Source organism: Ambystoma mexicanum, chromosome 4q, assembly GCF_040938575.1.
Source record: "Ambystoma mexicanum isolate Mex_15411 chromosome 4q, UKY_AmexF1_1, whole genome shotgun sequence".
NCBI classification, from domain to species: Eukaryota; Metazoa; Chordata; class Amphibia; order Caudata; family Ambystomatidae; genus Ambystoma; species Ambystoma mexicanum.
The window spans coordinates 854,772,509-854,799,217 of record NC_090928.1 but is presented as its reverse complement, the minus strand read 5'-3'; positions in this window follow the sequence as shown (position 1 = coordinate 854,799,217).

Below are 26,709 nucleotides of genomic sequence, written 5' to 3'. Positions count from 1 at the left end.
CGGCCAAATGCACACAAATACATCCTATACAGGCCTAATGCCGCCAGAATGCAGTCTCGGAAACCATCAACCTGACTGGACACATTCAACTGATCTCGCACCACCACTGCACCTAATGTTAGGATGCAGCTACCATCAAGCAATTCACACCAGCTGCACACATACTGAGTCCACCCAAGCACCCTATTCTACCCTACTCTCTACACTGATCTGGACTATGCTCCACAGGGGCTTTCAACCTGCATGCGCTTTGGGGTCCTACCAATGATATATAGAGCACTATATAAATGACTTGTAACAATAACAATAAAAATGTCATGAAACGTAAGGCAACAAGGGAGAACAGTGAGTAGTATGGACTGTGAGCACCTTCCTCAGTGATTGAGAAGACGCGTTGTCCATGAACCTGAGACCCCAACTCTCTGAAATACCATAAAAGAAGGTTATATTATTGGCCCTCGAAAGTACAATAGAAGGGCTTAAAAGGGTTGGAAGCCCAGGGATAGTTTATGCTCTCCTTCTCTATCTGAACACGAATAGCTGGGGAAACCCCTGCCATGGAGAGAATCACTGTACAGACCCCAAAAAAGTCTAGGGGTGGTACGTCGAGCCAAACCCCAATCATCTTCTGTCGACACCACTGTTACTCATTGCTGAGTGATCAACACCAGACCCTACGAAGAGTTCCGTCTTTTCAGCTCATGACCTTAACCATGCCTTCCTCAAAGATAAGAAGACAACTGTTAACTTTGCCATTTGCTTTGAGCTTAAAACGCCAGAAAACTAGAAAACCCTTTGAGACTAAAAACTATAATTTATTTATTTATTTGCATTTTTAAAGCGCTCACAGAGCCTTGGGGGTATCTAGGCGCTGTTACAGGAATATGTCTTAGTTGCGTATTTATAACGCGCTTAATACCCAGAGGTTTCTAATCGTGGACCTGGGGATCGAACCTGTGTTGCTCTGTATCGTCTTGTTTCCAAGGCGAGCACATTGCTGCTGTTAGGCAGAATCATATGCAGTACCCTAAGGGAACACCACACACAATAAAGGCTACAAGTACAAATTCACCTTTGGTGCAAGCCTGTACTACACAGTAAAGTGGTAGCGATGACTGAGCAGCCAGATTTATCTCAAGAGTAAAATGAGCAGTATCAGAAGTTACACAAAGGACAGTAATTACTATGGTTCAAACAAAGACGGATTCACGGTTTCGGAGTAAAAGAATATACATTTATTTACACCATCAGTTGTAAAACAGTTCACTAATGTAAAACAGCAGAAAATCACAATCTTAATACACTACACAACACCCAATCAATTCTGGACAAGTTAAGCTCAAAATGAAGTGTGAGCAAAATGGCACTCCAGCAATTTAAAATGAAGGGAAAGGACAATGTTATCAAAGATCAACAACACCAACAAGTGTTAGGCAGGCAAATCTAGAAAAGGCTTACTACAACTAGGATTCAAATCAATAGGTCTGGACCAATGTTATTGGTTCAGAGTGTTTGCAGAGGATCACACAGTTTAGAGTAGTTCACAGTTAAGTCTTTGCCAAGAGTTCAAAACGAAGTTGGTCGGAGGAAAAGTTATTCAAAAGAGAAGTGAAGGACAAGCCTTCAGAGAGGCGAATGATTTCAAACACTTTCACCATGGTTGGACGGAACGAACAACCGGATTCGAACAGTACCTTAAATGAAGAAGAATGCTGTAGCTGAGGCGGTTGTTCAGTTCCTGCAGGCTAACGGTTCCTGAAGTGACTGTCATGGTGACAAGGAGGAGGAAGACTGGAGGGTCCTGCACTGCCCAGGGAAGAAGCCATCAGCAGAGCAAAGCATCAAATAAAAAGGTGCGCTCCTTAAAAGCACAAATGTCTCTCTCACTGGCTATCCGGTTTCCTGTAGCACAGCAAATTCGACCAGGCTGAAGAGGAGGTCCAGGGGCTTTGTGAGCTGGTTGTTCCAACCAGGCTCAAGGGGAGAAGACTCCTTGCGGATATCCTATGTCGTCGAAGTTTCAGGTGATTCGGACCTGCAGCAGGGCTTCACCAGGATGTCCAATAGTTGCAGCAGTCGTCTTCCTTCAGCTCCTCATTGGTTCTCTCGTTTCCAGTGGCGACTCTGCCTTGCAAGTCCCAGAGACCTGCTTTTAAGCAGTTTTCCCCCATTCACACAGCCTGGCTGTCAATCACACAGCAGGGTGGCTGTCCTGGCAGGACAGTCACCTAGCCAATCAAACTAGAGTGCAGCTTGGGTCTCCAAGGTGACTCTGTGCAGGGGGCCGCAAACCCCTCCCTCACATCCTGTCCACCCAGACACTCAGGCACCTAAGGAGGGCTTCTGTGTAGAAGCCCGCCAATGTACGGCTAACAAAGGAACCAAAACTGGTTTGGCGCACAGAGTAAAACACGAGAAAGACCTTTACAAAAAGAAATGGCGAATAAACCTGATTGGATCCAAATAAATTAAATGGTGTCCCGCGGGTTACAGTTTGAGGCTACCACCATATCCTCTAACAGTACCGAGGCTATTTTCATAGCTCACGGTAGAATAAAAATGGTAGATACCACTGCCACCAGCCAAATCTTAGAGAAAGGGGAACAAAATAATGTTCCATGAGAAACAGACAAAAAGGGATAACTATTTAGCCTTCCAGTACTCTATGGAAGATAGTTTGTACTGGGTCTGTAAATTTAAAAAGACTAGTAAAATCAATGGCAACTTTACATGTTCTGGAAGACAGTAGTCAGTCCCAGAAAATTGAGTTTAAAGTGGGAAGTCTAAAAAGACAATCCTGTGTCAGTACACTAAAGGTGCTGTGTGACACACAGTAAAAAGATGATGCCTATGGAGTAGGTGAGACTCCATAGTCCATGAGCACAAAATGTACAACACACAGCAAAAACACATGCAAGAGTGGGGAAAAAAGGCTCACACTCTCACCAGGTGAAAAAAAAATCCTAGAAATCCAGCAAAGCTGCTGAGGGACTCAACAGGTAAGGGAAATTAGCCATTCTGGAGAATTCTCCCTAACACTCACCGCTCCCCACCCCCAGACTAAGAAACCGAAGGATTTAATCCACTCCTGGATGCATCTCTTCACTCTAGTCGGTTACAAACATCCTAGGGAGACCATCAGCATTTTGGTGGTGACATCCTGACCTGTGCTCAATGGTGAATCAAACCCTTGCAGGCAGATTTACCATCTTAGTAGTTTTTGGTTCTCTCCTTTCATTTGCATTAACCATCTCAAGGGTTGGTGGCCTGTCTGAATCAGTAGATCCATACAAGTATGGTCTAAACCTCTTCAGAGACCACACAATAGCAAAGCATTCACGCTCAATGGTTGCCCACCTTGTTTCTGGTTCCATCAGCTTCCTGCTGATGAAGCAAATGGGGTGCTCCCTACCTTTCTCATCCAGTTGACTAAGGACTGCACCTATACCTGTATTCGATGCATCTGTCTGCACAATGAAGGGTTGATGATAATCAGGAGTTCTTAGGACTGGAGCTTGACAGAGGGCTTTCTACAGGTTTTCAAAGGCTTGAAAGGCTTGAGTGCACTCTTCATTCCATCTAACCTTTTTAGGGAATTTCAGAGAGGAGACTACATTCAAGAGATAACCTACAATCCCATAGTTCTCTATGAAATTCCTGTAGTTCCCAGTGAGACCTAGGAAGGCTCTCACCTGGGTTTGAGTAGTAGGGTTGGCCCAGTTTCCTACTGCTTGTACTTTGCTAGGCAATGGCCTTATTTCACCTGCTCCTACCTCATGACCAAGGTAGACCACTTTTCTCTGACCAATTAGACATTTACTTGCCTTTATGGTCAAATGGGCCTGCTCAAGAGCCTGCAATACATATCCTAAGTGATTAAAATATTCTTTCCAAGTAGGGCTGAACACTGCAATGGCATCCAAGTATGCCATGCAGAAGTCCTCCATCCCATTCAGAATTTGATTAACCATCCTCTGGAATGTAGCTGGTGCATTCTTTAATCCAAATGGTATAACCTTAAAATGGTAGAGGCCTGCTGGGGTTGGAAATGCAGTTTTCTCCTTGGCATGGTCTGTCAGGGCTATTTGGCAATAGCTGGACGTTAGGTCAAATGTACTGAGCTACTGGCTGCACCAAGTTTATCCACTAGTTCATCTGTCCTTGGTAAAGGATGGGAATCCGTCTTTGTGACTGCATTTAGAGCTCTATAGTGCACACAGAATCTGAACTCCTTGGATCCTGGCTTTGGTACTAGAACAACTGGACTAGACCATGGACTTGTAGATGGCTCTGTAACCCCAAGATCAAGCATCTTGTTGACCTCCTCCTTTATGTGGGTTCTCACATAGTCTGACATTCTGCAACGTCTCCTTTTCACAGGTAAACAGTCACCAGTTAGAATTTCATGCTGGCCCCAAGGGGTCAAGCCTGGTAAAAGTGAAAACTGGGAGGCAAACTGATTTAACAGAAACTTGCACTCCTCCTGTTGTTCAGATGTAAGATGAGAAGAGAGATTAACTCCTATTTTCTCGTCTAAAGGTTAGCTTCTGAGTAGGTCAGGTAGAGGTTCACTCTCCTCCTCCTCTTGAGCTGAAGCTAGGAGCAAAGCTCTCACTTCTGGTCTTGAGACATATGCCTTCAAACGGTTGGTGTGAAAGACTCTGGTCCACCAGATAGTTCACCTCTCCAGGTTTTCCCACTACCTTGAAAGGTCCTATCCACTTGTCCTGCAAGGCCCTCTGCCTTGTTGTCACCATAGCTAGTACAAGCTGGTCTTGAGCAAACTCCACCATGTTGGCCTTCTGGTCATGCCAATGTTTGCTGCTTTCAAGTTATCACTAACTTCTGACATCATGTGTGACATTCTCCTCCGGAGACCTATCACATAGTCAGTCACTCTGACTGGCTTGTGGGAAGGAGCACTCTCCAACCCCTCCTTAATAAAAGCCAAAGGGCCTCTGACTGGATGGCCATAAAGAAGTTCAAAGGGACTCTATCCAACTCCCTCCTGAGGGACTTCTCTATAAGCAAAGAGAAGGCATGGCAGTAGAAGGTCCCACTTTCTTTTAAGGGGTTCCTCTAAAGCACCTATCCTGCTCTTCATAGTATGATTAAACATCTCTACCAGTCCATTGGTTTGTGGATGGTAGGCTGTAGAGAAATTGTAAATGACACCACCGTTTTTCTACATGGCTTGCATGTAGTGGGACACAAAATTGGATCCCCTGTCGGATATCACTTCTTTAGGAAACCCTACTCTGGTAAAAATACCAAGTAGAGCCTTAGCCACAGCCTGAGCCGTAACAGTTCTCATAGGTATTGCCTCGGGATATCTAGTAGCATGGTCTACTACAACCAGGATAAACCTGTTTCCTGAAGATGTGGGAGGGTCAAGGGGACCAACAATGTCGATGCCCACCCTCTCAAAATGATCTCCCACCACTGGGAGAGGCACCAATGGTGCCAGATTCTTGGCTCCATTCTTGCCAGAGGTTTGGCAAGTGTGACAGCTCCTACGGAATTTGTCAACTTCTGCACCCATCTTAGGCCAGTAGAGGTATAAAGAGCATCTTTCCATGGTCTTTTTGAAACTCAAATGACCAGCCAAAGGTATCTCATGGGCCAACTGTAGGAACTGGAGTCTGTTTTCTAGGGGCACTACAAGTCTTTTGCAGTCCCTAGTGATAGACTCAGGCAGTTCACTGTAGAAGAGGCCATCTTCCCAGTGCAACCTATGCTTCCCAGGCTCTTGCCCATCCAGCTGAGAAGCTGCCTGTAGGCGAAGACCTTCAAGAGTAGGACACTCTGTTTGTCCTCTGCTGAAGTCTTCCCTGTTGGGTCCACCTTCTGCCAGTAAAGACTGCAGCTCAGGATGGTCAACAGGATTGAGATCTCCAACTAGAGTAAGGTCTTCTTCCAGATTTGACACTTCAGAAGCTGGATCAACCACACAGGGTTCTACCTCACACTCAGCCTCAGCTGGTAGAGGAGTCACAGGTGTGACTTTGGACAATCTTGGGGATTTTCTTGTTGGTAGCACAGGGCTGCTACATGCTTTCTTCTTGGAGGTCTTAGGTTTCCCCTGTTCCTGTTTCTTCTTGGAAATAGCAGTTAGTAAGTCCTGTGGACTGGGGGTGATCGTTTCCTCTATCAATTCCCCTGGAGAGCCTCGCAAGGTCCTCTCCCTTGCAGGCCTAGTGAGCTCCTGTCTCCTTTTACTGGGAGGCCTGGGATACTAGACACAACTCCCAGAGTTTTAAGGTCATTACCCAACAGGACTCTCCCAGGCACTTCACTCTGCACACTAACAGGTATCTTGACAGTCATGTCATTGCACAGGATGAGAGCTGGTAACTGGGGAAGCATTGGCACAGGGCCTCCAGCTAACTTGGTTAGGTGTTTGGGTGCCTTAGCAACATCCTCTACCTTGAAAAATGATTCATTAACCACCGTTATGCTGGCTCCAGTGTCTCTGATGGCAGGGATCTCCTGGTCATTCACAAGAACACTACATTCATAATACTCTTCAGTATTATCTAGGATGGAATTATAGACATCTAAATTCTGTTGTTCCCACAAACCCAGGGACACTAAAGAAACACTAGCTGAGACTCTCATGGGTTCATGAGCCAGTAGGTGAACGTTTCCACTTGCCATTGGCACTTCTTCCTCTGTGGAGAAGGCTAAGGAGACGGTGTGGACCCCTGAAGGTTTACCCTTGCATCTGGGATCCCCTTTCACATGGTCAGTTGACCCACAAACATAACATTTCCCAAATGTTTTGATGAATGGGGGTTTGTTCTGACCTCCTTCTGGTTTGGGTTCAGAAGGTACATTAGCCTGATTTGGTTTCCTTGTGGCTTACCCTTATTCTGTTTGGGGCCCTCTTTTGGATTGGAGGTATTAGAATTCTCCTTGTTATCTTTCTTTGGCTGCTTTCCCTCATCCTTCTTCTGAGTTGCCCCAGAATCCTGGTGAGTAGCCCTGTTGGGAACAAGCAGGTCAGCAGCCTTAGCTAACTTCTTTGGATCTATCTCCTTAGAATCAACCAAGTGCTGTTTTAGCTCAGGAGAGCGAGCATCATATATTAACTCCAACATAACAAGATTTCTCATACCTTCATAAGTGTTAACTCTGTAACCCTTAACCCAACCATCTAAGTTTTTCAAACATTCACATACCCAGGTAGCGCAAGGGCTACCATTATGCTTTTTGAGGGTCCTAAACCTCTTAAGGTACTGGGAAGGGGTCTTCCCAAATCTAGCAATTAAAGCTAGCTTCACACACTCATAATCCATCCTATCCACCTCCCCCATCTCCATCACAACATCAGATGCAACAGTGGGTAGCCTACAGAAGAGCCAAGGAAGCAACCGATTCCCCGTAATGTCTTGAATCCCATGGTTATACTCAAACATTGCCAACCAATCAAAAATATCAAGCTTAGCCTCATACATACCCACAATTTATTTAGGCATATGTGGTCTCTTAGGACTGGAAGACCTGGAAAACTCTGGGAGAGAAGCATTCTCAATAGAAAACTTTTTCATTTCTAGTGCATGGTTCAACTCAATTTCTCTGAACTTACGTTCTTGATGCTTTTGTTCAGTTTGAGCATTAATATGTTTCAATTCCAATTCAAGCCTCATTTTATCTAGGGAAATGAACTCAGGACTGAGTGTAGGACCTGTAGGGGTCCCAGTGGACAAAGGTTGAGGTGGCTGAGCAAGCAGAGGAGCAATAGGGCCTACATTGTGAGACTCATCTAACTCATCTAGCTCATCAATAATATCTGACACATCATCCTCATTATTTTCCACATTTGCTGGAGGGTTAGGTATTTCAGAGCCATTCCCAAGACTTTGTTTCTCCAACAACTTTTCAATTAAATCTGACTTTTTGCCTTTGACAGAGAGATTCCTATCTCTACACAGATTTTTCAAATAATCAACAGTGTAAGTAAGGAGGGTCTCCTGACTGTAGCTTTCCATATCACACATGATTAAAATTGCTTTTAGTGGTGTTTAGCCTTGTGGTTAGTTGAGTCAAGGTAATAGCAGCACTCTAAGTGTAATCACTATATTTTCCCTCACCACTGTGCACCAGTGTTAGGCAGAATCATATGCAGTATCCTTTGGGAGCACCACACACAATTAAGACTACAAGTGTAAGTACAAATTCACCTTTGGTACAAGCCTGTACTTCACAGTAAAGTGCTAGCGATGGCTGAGCAGCCAGACGTATCTCAAGAGTAAAGTGAGTAGTATCAGAAGTTACACAAAGGGCAGCAATTACTATGGTTCAAACACCAATTCAAGGTTTCTGAGTAAAAGAACATACATTTATTTCCACCATCAGTTATGAAACAGTTCACTAAAGTAAAGCAGCAGAAAATCACAATCTTAATACACTACACAACACCCAAACAATTCTGGACAAGTTAAGCTCAAAATGAAGTGTGAGCAAAATGGCACTCCAGCAATTTAAATGGGAGGGAAAGGACAAGGTTATCAGAAATCAACAACACCAACAAGTGATAGGCAGGGCAATCTAGAAAAGGCTACAACTAGGGTTCAAATCAATAGGCCTGGGCCAATCTTAATGGTTAAGAGTCTTTGGAGAGGATCACAAAGTTCAGAGTAGTTCGTGGTTACGTCTTTGCCAAGAGTTCAAAACGAAGTTGGTCAGAGGAAAAGTTATTCAAAAGAGAAGAGAAGGACAAGCCTCCGGAGAGGCGAAAGATTTCAAACACTTTCACTGCGGTCGGACGGAACGAACAACCAGATTCGAACAGTACCTTAAATGAAGAAGATTGCTGTAGCCGAGGCGGTTGTTCCTGGCAGTTCCTGTAGGCTCACGGTTCCTGAAGTGACTGTCGTGGTGACAAGAAGGAGGAAGAATAGAGGGTCCTGCGCTGCACAGGGAAGAAGCCAGCAGCACAGCAAAGCGTCAAATAAAAGGTGCACTCCTTAAAAGCTTAAATGAACTCTCTCTCACTGGCTATTTGGTTTCCTGTAGCACAGCAAATTTGACCGGGCTGAAGAGGAGGTCCAGGGCCTTTGTGAGCTGGTTGGTCCCACCAGGCTCAAGGGGAGATGACTCCTTGCGGATCTCCTCTGTCGTTGAAGTTTCAGGCGATTCGGACCTGCAGCAGGGCTTCACCGGGATGTCCAGTAGTTGCAGCAGTCTTCTTCCTTCAGTCATTGGTTATCCTGAAGACCTGGGCTGGTGGGAATGCACTTTCTTTTATACAGTCAGTGGTTATCCTGAACACCTGGGCTGGTGGAATTGCAAATTATTCTAACACCTGGGCTGGTGGGAATGCACTTTCTTTTATACAGTCATTGGTTATCCTGATGACCTGGGCTGGTGGGAATGCACTTTCTTTTATACAGTCAGTGGTTATCCTGAACACCTGGGCTGGTGGAATTGCAAATTATTTTAACACCTGGGCTGGTGGGAATGCACTTTCTTTTATACAGTCATTGGTTATCCTGAACACCTGGCTGGTGGGAATGCACTTTCTTTTATAAAGTCAGTGGTTATTCTGAACACCTGGCTGGTGGAAATGCTAATTTGAGGTGTTTTGTGTATGCAGTTTCTTTTCTGGTGCAGTAAATCTTTGTTGCTGGGTAACGTGGGCTGTTGTATAGGGAATGAATAAGTGGGAAGGTGCGGAATTGGGGAGATCCCCTCAAATCATTTTGAAAAAGCAATGTTTTTTTGGCAAAATATCGGCGAAAGGTGCAGAGAAAAAAAATTGGCCATGCATGAACATAGAACCGTTAGCAGCAACCTCAGCGCTATTAGAAAAATTCCCCACTGCAGTCAACCAATGTAATAATTCTGTCAAAGATGTTTGTGGGCAGATGGGTGTTGATAGGATTTTAAGTATGCATGAATATGGGAACCGCGTTCAGAGCACAATACTGGACAGTTCCATAGTCTTGGTACAAATTGACTTGACATTGAACCTAGCAATCCACGTTACTTTGGAATCATTGGAAAGATTATACTATGTACTAAAGAATGAGAATAACTCCATCTCCCAGGCAGTAGGGGCAATCTGGGAACACATTCAAGCTTCAAAAATGGACGTGAAATGTCAACAGAGACAAAGTGAGCTTATTGAAGTTGGGGGAGCTCAATTAATGAACTCTAAAAATGTACTCCCTCTTCGATCTCCTCAGTTAGCTATATTTGAAGAAGTGATTGAATTTCTAAGGATATGTCAACTAGTGGATATGTACATATCTGATGCAACAATAGTAGAAAAACCAGACCAGAACCACAAAGGAATGTGATCAGGCTGTGTTCTTCCAGGCCCAGCTAACATCCAGGGAGCAAAAGTGCTTTAGAAAAAAAACAAGCAAAAAAAAAGAAAAACCAGGCCGTATAATAAATCAGCCAAAAGGTGACATTCACTTTTTTAATCAATCCCTTAATCCAGACAACTCTGAAATCATGGTACTGCGGAAGAGCAGGAATCAACAATGGCAATACAAATTAGTACAATCTTTAAAGCCAAGAAAGAAATGGGATCAAAATGGCACAAAATTAAAGTCAACATGAAAGTTGGGTGAGCCCATGGTCTCTACCATGATTATCATCCCATTTTTGATGATGAAGTCTGATGAGGGGTCGGGAAACACCCAAGAACAGAAGACTGTTCATACAACCTTAAGTTGTCAAATGTTTCGATGGGGAAGAAGACATCCTCTGAGATGAAGGCAAACCTTATTGCAGTGAATTATCTATTTCAGGATTCCAAAGATTTAATAATGAACAGAGCGTCAATTCTGTCCTTGCTCTCAGATATCGTGCCATTGTCCCTCATTGTGTCACATGAAATTGAACAGTTGGAATTTGTAGACGTACACAAGATGGACTTTGTGATCTTACATATTACGTCTAAATGAATAGATAATTTAATCTTAAAGGAGGTGGAGTCGTTCCTAAATGTGGGTTTTGAAATGTCCCACTACAAAAAAGGTTTAATAGGCAGTCCAGGGAAGAAGGGTTGTTTTCTGCCTTCATGACCTCAAAGCTTACTATTGGAATGTTTGGAAAGCAGGCTTGTAGCAAATGGGCCTAGAAATATTTCTGTGGAGAAGAGGAAAGTGAGCATGATTTCACTTGAAAATGATTGGCCATGGGTATTGGTGGCCCTGGTCCAACAATGCCCAAGTTCAGAAGGGGAATGTCTTTAGGAAGATACATTGTAAAGTAGTATCCTGGACCAGCACAGGCCATAGCAGTTTGTTACAACCCCTCATGGACTCCCAGCCTTGGGAAGTTTTGTCATACATTCAAATTACTAGACTTATGGTTACTAAGTCCACCAAAGTTAGATGGGATTTGCATAATTTTGAATCAACCAGCAAAGGGTGAAAGGGACTATCCTTTGGGAAAACTTATTATGGGGGTAAGATCTGTCTTTTCTTCTGTAATAGAGGGATGGGAATCTGATTCCCCTGATATTTTGGTGGTGTAGGACAGGTAAAATAATGTATTTGCTCATTGTCAGCCTTTATTGGAATCCGAGATTAACAACAGAAAATTAATTCTTTGGTTCTTTTAATTTAATTTTTTTTATTTGTTTTTATTGATTTTAATTGTATTACAATTTTTACAAAAAGAAAAATAAAATCCAAGAAATCCATTCACAAGAAGAAGTTTCTCTTTCAGATAAAGAGTCCTCCTGATTCTATACCTATTACAATGTTCTTCTTTAGATTGAGTTCAGTAAATGTTCCTAAATTCCCTTTGAAACCGTCTTATATTCCTCAACTAGGCCGATTTGTTTGAAAAAGAGCACTACGGCCACCGCCCAATCAGTTCTCTAACCACCCATCAAACGGGCCCACCATTCATCTTCCTCAACTATTGTTGAGGATCCCAGGAATTTCAGTAGGTAGGTTCCTCTTGCTTCTTTTGTGCCTTTACATGTCAGCAGGAGGTGGCGGATTGTTTCCCGGTGATGGGTGTCACAAAAACGGCACTGGTCCGTTTCAGCAAGACTTCTTCTAAATTGCGTCTCGTTAGTCTTTAGCAAGTTCAACCTAATTCTGAGAAATGTGTGGCACAGACGTTTGTCTGGGAATTTTTTAAGACAACCTCTGACATCATTAATTGTCTAAGGAACTTGTGGAAAATTCTGGGTTATTTTATAGGACATTGCCGTATCTTGTGTTTTAATCCAGTCCAATTCTGTACGTTTTTTCACCACCTTAGTTGGATTTTGTATTAGAGTCTCCCTCGTCAGGGCCACCTCTTTGAGGACATTTACACAGTTTTCCGCCCATGTTCTTAGCGGTGTATTTTTCCCGCTGTCTAGCTCTTTGCTCAGGATCTCAAAAACTGGTGCCGTTGGTTTCATTATAACTTTTCTGAAGAGCATCATGGTGTTCCTCTAATTTTAATTTTAGAGTGATGGTATAATACTGCTGAGATCACCTCATTATTATTAATGTGCGATTTTAATTGTCAGATTCCAAATTTAAGCTGTAAAGAGGAAGCTCTATTGTATAAGTGGGAGGATAAATTAGTTAGTGGGCGAGGTTGAGATGGGCATAAACATTGAGTCTATGGTCCAGAAATAAATTAAATGGTAACATTCAGGGGGATATCCCATGCAATCTAATTTGGAGGAGGAACAATAGCAAATCTAATTTAGATTATATATTTCTGTCCAAAAATCTCCTGCCTAACATCAACCTGATCAGAGTACAGTTTTGGCCACAGAGTGATCAAGCTTATATTTCATTGTTTTTTGTCGGTTTAGTACCAATTGTGCGGTTATCTAGAAAAAAAAGGAATTTCACTTTCAAACTTGATTAAGGTGTATAGATAGGTTTATTCTTTGTGTTTTACAGATTCATTGTATTATATTTCATACAGTATTCTGTTATTCACACAGATCGAAGTCGGTCTTACACATAGATTGTGTTTCAAACATGTTATAATAGCATCCCTCTAAACACGTGTTTCCCAATGGTTTATGCAATGGTTCATCAGGAGAGAAAACACTGAAAAGTAAACAGACAAATAAAAGAAAAAAGTTTTTTTATGAAAGGAAATGGGTGATCTCTTATAGCTAGGAGAAAGAGGACACTTGGTTCTTCTTGGCTAAACATTGGAATAAGGATAGTGTGCATTACCTTATGATTTGATGTGGGTATTCACCCTTTGTTATTGTTAAATCAACTTATTTGAAAAAGCTTTTGTCTTCGTTCAGGCTCAGTCATAGGACCCTATCAGTGGATCCTCTGCACAATGTTTGCCTGCATACAAATCAGATGGTGTGCTGTTTAGGTTTAGTACTTTTAAAAAATGTGCTCATTTGTCTAACCACTTGTTACAGTTTTTGAAAGAAAAAAAACTTTATGTTCTGAACTGTTTAAGGAGAATAAATGTTTCATTCATTTACGTTTAGACTTATGGAACATTTAAGAGCCTTCAAAAACGGAGATCAGAGATACCCCATGGCAATTCACTGTTTGCCAACCTGGACTGTAGTTTGTTTTGGTGTAGTTCTTATTTGTCTTTTTCTGAGCAGCTTCTTCTAATTCTGATAAACTGGCTGTATGGTAGATTGTACTTCAAGCCACAAGTGCCCATGTCTTATGTATACCTCACTGACAGTTTTCTGTGATGTATAAAGTTGCTGTCCACAAGTGTTTAGGAATGATGAAATGTATTATTTTCCAGAAAAAGGCACGCATAATGATGTATCATTATTATTTTTTGAACATGAACAGGCTTTACCTGGATATCACACTTCCTTAACCTATCGCAAAGGCCTCTGACTACAGGCACATTGAAACTCATAGGCTGTTTAATCGAACACCTCACATAGAGGCAATCATACAGATATAGATTGATACAGAGATAGGGATGTTGAAAGTATTGAGATGGGTCTCTACAACAGAGTCCACACAAGACTGGTTGGGCTTTTCCGTATATACGCACATGCAATAGCAGAATTTTTAGATTGCTGCACTTCTGCTTTGTTTAAACGCCCAGAGTCAGATACTTTACAGAACACATGCTTTCTGATGAGCTTAGTTGCTCATGTAGCTCTTTCTTTCTTGGGAAAAGTTATGCGCTGTGCTACCATGGTTACAGGACATAATTTTGCTCACAAGCCTGATAACGTATCAGGCACTGACCGCCGCGCACGCCCCTCAGGGGATGACACACATCAACACCGGATTGGCCCTCCCTAGAGTTATGCCTTTGTGGATGTGCCCAGACCAGTTCTGCAATGGCCGCTGATCCACATTAACAAGGGATCAGCCTAGCAACGCGTCACTTTTTTTTACCTCGCATACTGTGCAAGCATCTTGGCAGAAACAGAACCAGAAGCTGTTCCCAGTCACATGCTATGTGAGCCGGACTTAGTAAGTACAGCATTCACTGAGCCATCTATGGAGCGGTGCCCCACTATCCTCGATCACTGCACTAGCTCTTGTAAGTACGGGTACTGGGGCCCCTCTCCACCTCGCTCAAGAACAAAATCAGAATGTTCGCACAATTTCTAGCCATCCGACGTAATTATCACTTTACTATAACAGACACGAGGGAAGGCCACCGTGGCATTCTAATCACTCTAGCCACAATTATCCGCACAATCCCAACTAACGTTCTCTCATAGCATATATACCCTTAACGCTGAGTCTAGCACTCAACCACGGGGCTTGCACAGAATCAGGTACATTTGGTTTGTTTTCTGATTTCTCTTCTTGAAAGGCCACCGCATGCATATCGTACCAATGGGGAAGTATGACAGTGAATTCTAGCAGCTCACGGTTACACTGAGAAGCAACATTTTTTCAGGTTGATACTCTGTGTAGTCTTAAAACCCAGAACACTCTGGGGAAACTTTCTACGATTAGATGCACTCGTGGTTAGACAACCCGTGTATACTTGTGCCATTCATGGCCATGAGAGAGATTTCTACATTTTGTGTTTCCCTCTTTTTTTTCAGCCCCCAAACAACCTTTCCAGGGACTGGTACCTGGATTGCAGAAAAACGTTTCCCTGCCAGGCTTTTCTCCACACACGTGGTACTACAGGCTCTTGCCCATTGAGGTAAGAATGCAGCCACGCTTTAGGATCTCATACCTTGACAGGACTTTTTGGCTCATCACCAGCCCCACTGAGTCCGCCTGTTTACTTGTCTCTTAATAGGTAGCCAGGTATCACCACGATCATCAAGTGTATGGTGATCTATGTACCATGTTTTGTCTCCTACTACTTAAGAGAGGATCTACATGAGACTTCTTCCGTAACAAAGAATAGTTTACAGTAAGCCATACGATGTGTGACACCAACACTATAGTTTTCTTTCCTTTTGTCAATTAAAGCATGTGTAGAGCTTTCTAAATCATGTACTAAGTATTCAAGATGACATATTTTCTAACCCACACATCTCCTATCATTAAATTGTAGATAGAGACCAGCAGGACATGCTTTCACCGGCTACTACACGTCCTGATGAAGGCCTACCACGCATAAGGCCCATCAAGCAGCTTTATCTTGGGCTGAAACACAATAGTGTCGAAGACTTCTCCACAAGTTCAGTGTCTACTCGTCACACTGAAAATTTCTCTGTTCACCGAAAATTGTTCTGTTCTGTGTTTCACATGTTATTTGTTATTAAGTGAAGGATGTTAATCAACAAAAACAATGTATGTTCACCGAAATCTGGTCCAAATGACTGGGTTGTACTTATCTGTATTGTATACACATTTGTAAATAGTCAAGTGTCTTTGGGTACTGTCTTTCGATGCTTTGAAAAATATTTGTAAATTAAAATACTCATGGTCAAAATCCTTACTGACCTTGATCAAATCTAAAAGAGATTGTTGTTTTTTTAGTATATAGGAATACAAAAAGAAGAGTTTGTGTGATCTCTCACCCTGATTTTTTGGATTATTTATACAGGAATACTGTACATCAGTATGTTACTAGTTTTCTATCCCAAAATATCATCTTATAGATATGCGTTTCGATTCAATTAGGAACCCTGCAAAGGTGGGGGCCCATACGAAGGATTGACAAACGGGACAGGAATTGTTGGTTGTGCAGAAAGAAGGAAACATTTGAAATATTGGCTCATATAGTGCACAGGGACCATGACATTAAGGACAACTTTGTTTGTGAAATTTGTGATGAAGGAAGAAGAGCTGGAAAGTGTAATTTTCTGGGCTGGGTTCACGAGTAGACATGTAACATCTATGCCCATTACATTAATTCATATTTTAATTACAATATGTGATGCATTGGTTGACGTTGTGTATTCCAATTGTGCAGGCTTGCATCATTTTAATAGAGTTTGGAATGATACATTGGTAAGTTATTCTGATGAATTTTATAAAGTGTGAAACAGTGTGTTAAAGTGTTTAAATATACTCTAAACACAAACAAAACAAAAAAGTAAAGCAAGGAATGTCCAATCATGGTTCAATAAAAATATATATACTTAAATTAAAAGCTCCCTGTACAATAAAAACTAACTAGAAAAGCACCACCCAAAACCCACCCGTGGGGAAAAAACACAGAATAAGCAAAGATCGCAAGATGCAGCAATCTGAGTAATGAATCAGGGGTGTAAGACAAGTAATAACCACAATGTTCTTTAAATGGATATGTTCTTGGATGCACAAGGGATAGAAGTGACCTAACCAGGCTCAATGTCCCAGAAATGATCCAAGGGGGCAGTTGGCAGTCAATATTACCATTTGCAGTTCCTGGTTTTCCGGCAGTGCCAAACTGGACTTCTTGGTGCTGTCAGAGAAATTTGAAGGTTGGTAGAGTGCAAAAGTTAGCATCGGAGGGCCCTGGTGGTTCAAATGTATCAAATGGTACTTGAAACACTGCTCCAAGTAGTTAATTGACGAGAAATACTGGGATCCCGGCTGTCTTGTCTCTCAGGGTGCTATGAGTCCCAATCCAGTGGCTGAGCAACAAGATGAGTCCTTTTTCCATGCTCCCATACTCCGGGGAGGCCGGCACACAACTGCAGGCCTTCTTCAACACACTGAGGTCCTGGGTATCACTGTGGCTGGCAGAGAGGCAGGTGTTGTTCCAGCAGCAGGTTTATCCCCAATGGTCCCTGGGGACAGAACTCGCCTCTGCCTTGGGCACACAGTCTTCACCCTACTGACAGAGGACTTTGGAGAGATTAACTTTCCCGAAGGGGTCCAATGAAATCTTCTTAAAGGGTTGGAGTGCAAAAGATGATTCAAGGAAGTGGTGGGAGACCCCTTCTTTTAAATATAAAATCCCACAGGTGATTGAACTAAAGCTAACCTGCCTTAGTGCTCCAATCCCTGCTCTTGAAAGAAGGGGACTTTGCCCTTCTGACATCACACTCAAAGTGTATCGCGCTACAGGAAGTGGAGGGGACAGAAAGAGAGAGTCTGAGAGAAACAAGATGGCAGAATCTTTCCCCAACTGAACAGAGCTCCCCCTGCCTACACTAACTCCGTCTCCACCCTTCTCAATATGATCAAAGGGTTTTAGATATGCACCAGCCTGGTATGAGGATACTCCCTCTGAATGGGTGCGACCCTTTGATGCCTGGGCCAAGGACAGCTGCCTGTTTGTGGCTGTCTCTGGGGGGAAGGTGGCACTTACCATCACAAAGCGATCAAAGAAGAGGCATGGCCATTCAGGCTCCTGTTCTTTCACTTGGCAGGATCAGCCTGTCTGGCCAGAATTTACATCACCTTCCACATCTCAGCTGGCTCAAAGGCGCTGACACATTGTGAGATCAAATTGGATGTGGTTGCAATGATTATGAACAGTCAAATGATTATTTGTAGAGTGTACCTTGCCACCCGCATGGGCTACTTATAACCATCAGAGTTTTGGTACAGGGGTGCATATCTAAAAAGCAGCACCTGTGCTGCAGAGACTTGGCTGTCACAGCAGCTTTCAAATGGGCACCTGTCACCAGTGAACCTGCTCTGTGCCACTGGTAAAGCAGGCACTGCAGATCAGCATACTGATGCACGGGCACGGGTACACACTGTGCATTTGGCATGCAGTTATGAAAGGGGAATCTGATCAGCAAATTACCCTTTCAGAGGTGGAATTACCTGCCTCATGTTATTAATTAAAAGAAAGCCACGGCGTTCACACCTTTGCTAGATAACAATTCATCACAGTATTGATGAAGTGTCCAGGCTTCATTTCCACTGCCGACGCAATGCAGGAATTACTCATAGAAATGGGCACAATACATGTGTTGCTACTAGGAAGCAAGGAACTCTGGCTAGCATTTCAATGTACTGCTAGCTTTCCTGACACTCGTCTTTGCGCCCTTTCTATCGCCCTCTTTTGCTATGTCTGTAGTTCATCTTGACATTCCGTTTTTTATACTGGTCTATATAGATAGTGCTTTCAGTGTGAATGTTGTTCTTGCTTTTACACATTTTCCATATGTGTTATGTTTTTCCTTCCTCCATTAAGTTAATCACTTGCTGCTTTTAATGTCCAGTCTGAGTTTCCTGTTTAGCACCTCTTAGTCAGTGTCTTGCTATTTTGGGTTTGCAGCCAAAATAGATTTTCTACCATTGTCTTGTCTTTTATTGCCACTAATTTCCTTTCTCTGTTTCTACGGTCCTATAGATCTGATATCCGCACTGCCCCCAGTGGACATAATGTCAGCAAGATTGTCGCTTTAGGTCTTGACACAATTGTTTATGTAGGTTCAAATACCTGATAAACCTGAGTCCCCTGTGGGACTGCGACCCTGAGGGCCCAGGTCCCAAGCCTCGCCGGTTTCTACTCTGGGACAGGATCAAACAGTCAGTAGCTCATGTGGCCCTGCCTGGTGCCGGCCATCAAATTAAGTCCACTTCTCCTTCAGTGTTTTAGAGCTTATCTCCTGGACACACAAACATACACCACACACACAAACACCACACACATCATATAGAGAGAGAAAGATGGAACTATTTGGAAGAATTATTTCTATTTATGTTGCCAACTGACTTAGTGATACAATGTGGCCTGTGTCTCCTTCTTTCAGGCAGTATGATGTAGCCTCAATTGAACTATGTTAGGCTTTCAGTCATCAATCTATTATCTTTACTTTGTGACAGTTGCTAATAAGAGCAGAGATTAATTCTTAAATAGCTCCCCCCAAAAGTCAATTTGAACGCTCATTTTGCGGATAATTTCCATATAGGTTATTGTTATGATCAAAGGTGCCACCGATGATAAGCACGTGTGCTCGTAAGAATTGATTGCGAATGTTCATCAAGCACTGCACAGAAACACAGACACATTATTTGATATTCTCCTGTTGTGTAACTTGAAGGTATAATACGCTCCTCCTTTCATCATTACTCAAATGCATGTCTGCCCGGCTCCACTAGCGAAAAACGTACTTTAATGTGATCCCGGCTTGCCACTCTGCTAAATATTTGATATAGTTTCATGTGCCAGCACTTACTTTCCCTGACAAGAGCATAGCAGTCCATTTGGGGAGCAAAAATAACTTTAATGTGATCCCGGCTTGCCACTCTGCTAAATATTTGATATAGTTTCATGTGCCAGCACTTACTTTCCCTGGCAAGAGCATAGCAGTCCATTTGGGGTGCATGCAAAGACACTTTTTGATCTGTCCTTTACCCGTTACACACGTTGCAGCAACAGATCCTCGCCCATCTCCTTTCTGCATTTAGCGCCCAGGTGCTGCAAACTCCTCTGGCCTTTCACTGGCATCTCTGACGTCCTCATCGCTGAAATGCTTGAATATGTGAACAAAGGTGTAGTTACAGCTGTCAAAACCTACTGGCATGCAAAACTGCTGTGTGAGCAGGACATACTAACGGAAGAAACATGGCCCTCATTCTAAGTCTGGCGATCCGGAAATAAGGGTACCGGTTGGAATGTACCAGCACCCTTTACGGACCGCCATACTCGAGAATGCCTGCAGGAGCCACAGATTTCTCAGCAGGCCTGACCTGCAAGGCTTTTAAGGCCCCTACTGGCATGTCTCTCATTAGTGAGCCCATGTCCATGGAGTGCCATGGAAATGGTGGCACCGGGATATCAGGCGGTGATAAGGGTGTTACCGGGTTGCATCTAACCTGCCGCCTACCGGCGTGTTTTACCAGCAACCCTGTAATGAGCCCCATTGTTATGTCATCAGAACATTGTAACAGATATTTTGAATTCGGGAGGCTTCTTTGCATTACAGAATGTAGATAGGGCAGCATGACATGTATCCTTAAAAATGTATCTAGGTGAATAGTGGTCCGACCTCTGATTAAGCTTTGGTCCAATTGGGTTCAGGTTCCCTCTCAGAAGTGATTATTTTGAGATGCGTGAAATACCATTTTACATAATGTGTAAGGATCGGAATACTGTGTAATGTGTAATCTTCATGAGTCATGTTCTCCTTCGTCACAGTCCTTCATATTTGAGGTGGTTGTCTGTAGCGTTTAGTCATACAACCTGTTCTCTGTTCTTTATCCTCTGTGTGTGCACCTCCCTCAAGGTAACCAGCATCCAGGACTAACGCACAATCCAGCCATGAAGTCTTCCAAAGCCTGGAGCCTCCACTTAGGGTTGATGCCCCCATTACACAGAGGGTAAGGTAAGAGGACTGCAACGAGGAAGAGTAACAAAGATTGCCAGGAAGTTATCAGTGGTGCGTCCATATCTTTGGAGGGAATACATGCAAAAACAACATGATACCATTACCAACACGAAAGCCACTAAACACCAAGATCAAGTGTGTCACCTGTGTATGAATTCAGACAGGATCAGAAACATGTCAAAGAGGGTCAGCCTGTTGTAACTTTGATTCAAACACTGACAACACACTCCCCTGCCTGTAATGCTTGACAGATATATATGTTGGGCGGTCTTGCAATAGCACAGCTTTTGTCATTTGTGTGGCCTATCAGCGCTTTTGGTCGTGCAGATGAAAGAGGGTGAGTAGGTTAGTGCGAGCAGAGGAAGTAGGTCACAGGTTGCTATTAAATGGTCTGTGAGAGGCAGACCATAGTTTATCATTGCCTGCATGCACGTGCTTGTGTGCTTGCTGTTCAGTATGCATTGGTGCTTTGCTGGGTGTTGGTGTTTAGAATGCCAGAGGCCGTGCCTGAGTACAGGCTAGTCTGGTGTATGGTGAGGTGGGGAGGACCGCTGATAGGGTTGTGAAGTTCAGTGGGTGCATGGTGTTTGAGATGTTTGCTGTCTGGGGACTTGGAGACAGATGAAAGGTGCTTTTGTAAAGTTTGGTTGGTGTTGGTTAGGGCAGCAGGTTGTGCTTTAGAAGTTTACAATATAATAGAAGGAGTAGAGCAGGAGGCGCAAGCTTCTCTGTCAAAGCACCCTCGCTGTAGAGCTCTCTACCACCCAACATCAGAAGCGAGCGCTCTTACCCAATCTTTCAAAAAGTGTTAAAACCTGGCTGTTTAACACATATGACTAATGTGTGCTATTGTTTGTCTACTTGCTACAACTGTACTCACTATATACTTCTGTACAAAATGCGTTGATAATTCTGGGACTGGTCGTTACACAAATGTGATCAAAAAGAAATAAAATCGAAAATTGTACATAATACAGCAGTACATGTTGCAGATGCTGGGTACATATATGGGTATACATGTTCAGTGTGTGTGTTGCTCCTCCTTGCTTGTGGCCATAACATGACAAAACCATAACGTGATATCCCTATGTTTTTCCCAATCTTTCGCATGATGCCCTCTCATTCCACATCTCCAGGTCTCCTTCTCTTCACTACTTCTAATAAATAATTATCAAAGATACTACTGATCCACAACATGCTCAATATGTGTGCAAAATCCTCCTTTTTCTGTTTGCAATTCCTCACCAAGAGCTATCACTGCCCTTCAGTTTCATCCCCTCACTTTTGCAGCTCCTACCTTGCTTGCACTCATTAGTCCTTCTTTCTGATCCATGGATACTTCCTATCAAAATAAAAACTCTGTGGGTAATCTTAACAATCTGCCCTTTACACGCGAAAGCTTTGTTAATTGGTGTGTGTGCTCCACAGGAAATACTTCATGATTTAATGGCACAGTCCTTTATATTTTCAGGTTTTAAAATGCTAATGCGAATTCCTGTGTATTTGCGTAATTAATCCCTGGAGAAGTGTATATTATCCCCTAATCAGTTACTCAAATCTCTCCCCAATATAGCTGCTGATATTTTGCAAACAAATACAATAATGGTATAAAAAGATCATGCTCACCTTGCCTATGGTATGTGGGAGTTTAGTCCTGTGCTGGTGAAAGTGCTCCCTCCCATTACTATCATTTCCCCTATTCTGGATATGAGTGTCTGTGTCAGTGCATGTGCATTCCATTATGTCACTGTGTTTTGCTGCAAAAGCGCTCATGAATCTGTACATTCCTGCTGTGCCTGTGCAGGGCCTTGTCGTGCTGAAACTAATGCCACTTGCTGTTGCATCAGCCCTCCCTGTTATGTGATTTTGCATTTATAATTGTACTTTTTTTCTTGGGGCATGTCTGGCACTATGTGTGATCTTGGGCATAACATTCCAATGGTTCTATATTATACAGTGGGGGATATGCTGTCCCCCCTCTTCCTGTCCTCAGTTACCTTTCTAACCAGTCTCCTCACTGTCTGTTTATTTGCAACACTGTTATGTGCCTTCATCGCAGTCTCTGTCTTACCCTTGCTCTCCCACGCCTGTTTCTTTCTCACCACTGTCTATCTCCCTTTTCTTCCTCAATATCTTTCTCATTTCTCTCTTCTACTTACTTCCTTGCCTTCTTATTGTTACAATTCTCTAAAAATAAACTGTGTGCATCTGCTCTCTTTTTTTTTATAATGTACTGGCACATCAAAGAGCTCTTCCAGTTGTGTTAATTTCTGTGCTATTTAACACAAGGGTATGATGCACCTCCCCGTGCTCATTCATTGTGTGTTGGAAAACCATTGGGCAGTCCACCCTTCCCATTTTAAATTACTACCTAACAATATATTTAAACTGTAGAAATGGTTTCATTCCATTGATCAGCATGCCTTCCTCCCTGTGTGACTGCCCTGTGCACACTTATAGTGTGCCTTTTAGAAATGCCCTGTCTATTACTAATAAAGATACCTACAATGTTTAAAGGGGTTAAAAAGTCGGGGGTGCGGCGCTGGTGCCCTAATGTGTGCTAATGTAATGTCTGTGATCAGTGCCTGAAAAGTGTCTGGCATAGCCCTAAAAATCCAAACTAGTTAATAAAACCTTAAAAAGGGAAGTAGCTTGAGTAATTTTAAAAATGATCTAAAGGGGCCAATCTGATCCATGCATGTGCAATGAAAGGGGTCAAATTCTAGTGTGAGAAAATGTGCTCAAAATATAGTTAATCATACATATATTTGAACCAAAACAACAGTATAAACTACAACCATATCAAAATACTGGGGTCCACATAACCCACAGTCCCATACATATCAATCAAAGGCGCCCCAAGGACGCCACCTCAACATCACATATGCCAATAATGCATTCCCTGTCTTCTAAAAAAAAATAAACTCCAATCCCAAATTCCTTTAATTGGTGTTCCTACCGCAACCGAAAGATGACATCCACTAATAAAAAAAACAAAAACATTATTACTCATATATATCATATAAAAATGTAAAAAGGAAAGTCAGTTCAGTGAGTCCTGGCTCTGGCTCTGAGTTACTGTTTGAATGAGAGTGGTACCGCGCACCTGCTCACTTAAAGCTCTATATTAATAATCATTTTTTCTCCAAATATGTCATCACAACCATTCTGATACCCTCTCCACTTGCAATGTCAGTCCAAAACTACTTTGTTATTATATATAACATTTTGCTTCATCCTAATAAAACATGTATACATCTTAAAAACCTATCTTCTTTCAACCATTTATATTATTTGTAGCTCTACTCATTCGTATACATTCTAATCCAAATATCATGTCTTCCTAATCTTTTTTTAATTAGCCCACTTTCATAGCCCTTTTTCTCTCATTAAAAGTCTAATAATACCTGCTTTTTCATGCTCCTCTCTGTGTCACTGCCATTATATATTTTTCAAAAATCACCTTTTCAAGCTTGTCATATCACTTTCATATCTAAGTTAACAACCAATTTACTATTAGCTTAAAACAAAATGCATTTTCTTCACATTATATTTCAACGTTACTCAATGTATATATACTCTGATATTTACATAGCACCTTAACCCAAGGTGCTTCACATGAAAAAAAATACATACCACCACTTTTCTACATAGTTTTCTCCACACCCATTTACTGTAAATACCCTAGCCCTGCTGGCATGTCTAACACAACCTTCCCAACAAAACTCTTCTGCCCTTCAAATGCATATTACTGCAACAGTGTGGGAACCTCAACAACCAGTGCTTTCACTGACTGAGCATTGCTAATGTTTCTCCTTCCCTTCTTTAAGGAATGCAGCCTGCCTGTCTGCTGTTCACAAGAAAAGCCCATATTCCTCCTTATTTCAAGTCTGTGAGTAGGCCAAAGGAATGTTATCTCTGCCTAGCAGACAGCTGTACATTTTTCAATTGAATCTCCACATTAAAAAACACTGTGGGCCTCATTACAAGTTTGCCGGTCTGGGAACTACGGTACCGGTAAGCTTGCCAGTACCGTAGTTCCTTGACCGGCAAACTACGAGTTGTGCTCGCGGGTGACTTTCTGCCCACCAGGTCGGACCTCACGAATGGTGCCGGCGCATGCGGCTTCCCTGTTCCCATTGAGCCTTATGGGGCTCAAATTGGAATAAGGGAATCATTTTTTCTGGTGCCTTGGAATGGGCAATTACCGGGTCCGCCGGGGTTGTAATACCCCGGTAATTGGCCATTGCAGAGCGCCGGGTAAAAAAAGAACGCTGGCGGCAGCAGTGCCTGTATTACACGGCTGTCCGCCAGGGTCGTAATGAGGCCCAGTGTCTCTTCTAATCTCTTTCATCTTTAGCTCAAGTTAATATATTATAAAATATGTACATACAAATCAACCAAGCTTATGCCTGGAGTGTTTGTTTTGAAATTGCCTTCACTGGTCAAAAATGTGGCTCTATTATTTGCTAGCCATGAACAAACTTAATTTCCTTAAAAAATAAATGAAATCCCTGGTACAAAAAAAAAACATTTTCTTTGGGCTCAATAAAAAACAAATGATGCAACACAGAATACATAACATTTAACACAAGTTCATCTTCATTAATTAAACATGACAAATATGAACACACAACATAACAAATACTCAACAAAATATTTACATGTTTCAAATGAACATATTTTCATTTCCATGTTGAAAAAAAACAACAACTTGCCGATTCTCTAAATTACACCTCTTTTAATTCCAACTACAGTTTCTCTTTCTCCTCAATATACGGTAAAAAATAAAAATGCTGTAAAATATAAAAATCCACTTTTACTCACCTTCAAAACGACATCATTATATACATCTGGTGCTAATAGAAAATATCTATATGTCACAAATAAACCCCAAAAACAATGTGAAATTTTATTTTCTATGATCATCTTCCACTACTTTCTCTATTAACGGTAGCTCATCTAAAATTTATCCCATCTTGGAGTTTGGCACGCATTCTTCATCTCGGCCTTGCCTCAGCGTCCCTAAAAGTACCCCACTTAGAGTTTAATGCTGATCCTTCTGTACCCTTGGAACCAGGAATTGAGGTATCTCTCTGTCCCTCTCTTAACCCAAATCCTAACTTTATATATTTACACTTACAATACATACTTCAGTTCTGTTTCTTGACCAATGCATACTTTACCATAAATTATGGAGTGCACTCAGTGAATGTCTTTATGGATACAGGTGCTTCAGCAGTGGTCATGGACCCAAATGCCATGGTGAATGACGCTGACTAAATGCTTAGAAAGCGATGTGCTGACATCATTAGTGACACCACAACTTAGCCACGTTAGTCATGAAGTACACTCACAAGCATGCACAGTTTTACACAAACACACCCTTGTTTACATGAAGAACATGCTAACACAGTTCTGTCGATAGAGGGCAGATACATATACATACAGTCAAAGCTTTTATTATTTTACGAATTAGCCAAGTGCAGAAACGATGAACGAAAGGCAATGAAGAGATGCAGAGCAAGCTTGCGGATGCTTATGGCAACACCCTACGGAACTACAAGATCACATAAGGAGACTGGCAAGACCAAATAGGACTATAAAGCCTCAACTGCAGGACAAGAAACAAGAAGAAAAGCAGAACCAGGCGGCACAAAGCAGGAAGGCCAGGGCTTGCAACCAAGGTCAGAGACAAGCAGCACATTCCAAACTTAAGACGACAAGGAGCCACCTGCAGAAAAACAGAATAAATCCTCATAATTGCAGACCAGAAGAGCTCAATTTTCCTCAGCCACGTGATGCGACCGAGCTAGACAATAGGTATTCACCCGCGTTGGGAAGATGAAGAGTTCTCAGCAAACCAGACGATAAGTGAAATATGAACAAGTTAACAATGTTGCAACATGGAGAGCACTCCCATAGGCAAACGTAGTGTTGCTACCAGATACATCGGGAACACACAGTCATTTCACACCACCTTGAAGAGGTGCACAGAGGACTGGGAACAAAACTGGGTCCCAGGCCCGAGGAGACCAGTTCCAGCCAATCAGGGGACAGAAATCCATGGGTGGATGACAGGGGCAAGG